Raw genomic sequence first — 1,595 nt, 5'->3', positions numbered from 1 at the left:
CAGTCTCCCAAAGTGCTGGGATGACAGGAGTGAGCCACCGTGCCCAGCCACGCCTGGCTAATATTTTTTATTTTTTGAAGAGATGGGATCTCGCAATGTTGCCCACGCCAGTCTTAAACTCCTGGGCTCAAGCGATCCTCCTGCCTTGGCCTCCCAAAGTGCTGGGATTCCAGGTGTGAGCCACTGTTCCTGGCTGGTGCACTGCTTTTAGCTCATCAGCACTGCTAGGTTTGGAAGTTATGCCCCTTCCTAAGTTCACGGCTCTGCAGTTCCGCCTCTACTCTCACCGGCTGGTGAACTCCTCAGAGTGTTGCAAATGAACACAGGGTCAGGGGGCTCAGCCCGGCTCCTACTGTTTGCCCCTCCACCCTCTCCAGAGCCACCACTCTCCCCACCTGGGCAATTCTGCCCCCTCACCTCACCCTCATCGATTTATCCCTTTGCCCAAACCAGGTATGAAAAATGCCTTCCTGTGCTGAGGAAGGCCTCCAGCCAGTCTTCAATTGCCATCCAGTAAATAAGAACAGAGGCTGCGCCCTAAAGGCTCCCTGCAGTGTAGTCACGTTGGGAATGTCTGCCTCCCCTGTGCTGATAGGAGGAACCTTTAGATTCCGATGATATTTTGGTTCATTAACTATGTGCATGCTATTTCAGTGCATTTAAAGTGTGCAAGGCAAAACCTTTGAGACTTTGGAAACTTTAGAATTAAATATTTAAATATCTGTAGAAATGATTAAACTTACGTGATTCTATGCATGTATATTGAAGATGAGAGTAGAGAGAATACTGGGCCAGTGTGGTGGCTTACGCCTGTAATCCCAGCCTTTCGGGAGACCGAGGCGGGTGGATCACCTGAGGTCAGGAGTTCAAAACCAGCCCAGCCAACATGGTGAAAACCCCATCTCTACTGAAATACAGAAAAAATTAGCTGGGCGTAGTGGTGCACACCTGTAATCCCAGCTACTTGGGAGGCTGGGAGAGGATAACTGCTTGAAGCAGGGAGACAGAGATTGCTGTGAGCCAAGATCGCACCATTGCATTCCAGCCTGGGTAACAGAGTGAGACTCTGTCTCAAAACAAGCAAACAAAAAATAACAGCAATAGATAATACTGTATGTTTACTGTACCTTTTCCATGTTTAGAAATATTTAGGTATACATATGCCATGTGTTACAGTTGCCTGCAGTGTTCAGTACAGTCACATGCTCTACAGGTCTGTAGCCCAGGCGCAGTAGGTTCTACGAGATAGCCTAGGTGTGTCGCAGGCGATACCACCTAGGTTTTTGTAAGTGCCCTCTGTGATGTTCACACAATGACAAAAATCTCCTAATGACACATTTCTCAGAATGTATCCCTGTCATGAAGCAATGCATGACTGTATATACTATATGTTTATAATAAAATTTATATCCTTTGTTATAAATATAACATATATTCATACTTTTTCCTTCTGAAAACATGAGGAGACTTTTTTTTGAGACAGAGTCTCACACTGTCACCCAGGCTGGAGTGCAGTGGTACGATCTCGGCTCACTGCAACCTCTGCCTCCTGGGTTCAAGCGATTCTCCTGCCTCAGCCTCCCGAGTAGCTGGGA

General features: G+C 47.2%; 1 protein-coding gene across 2 annotated transcripts in view; it reads left to right on the top strand.

Moving 5' to 3' along the window:
• Nucleotides 1-1,595, top strand: part of ATP6V1C2 (ATPase, H+ transporting, lysosomal 42kDa, V1 subunit C2) — a 74,799-nt gene that overhangs the window by 35,402 nt on the left and 37,802 nt on the right. The gene's annotated exons all lie outside the window — the stretch shown is intronic.

This window comes from Mandrillus leucophaeus, unplaced genomic scaffold (assembly GCF_000951045.1).
Source record: "Mandrillus leucophaeus isolate KB7577 unplaced genomic scaffold, Mleu.le_1.0 Scaffold72, whole genome shotgun sequence".
In the NCBI taxonomy this organism is placed as follows: domain Eukaryota; kingdom Metazoa; phylum Chordata; class Mammalia; order Primates; family Cercopithecidae; genus Mandrillus; species Mandrillus leucophaeus.
Note: the sequence above shows the minus strand (reverse complement) of the source record. Positions and strands in the feature narration are given on the sequence as shown.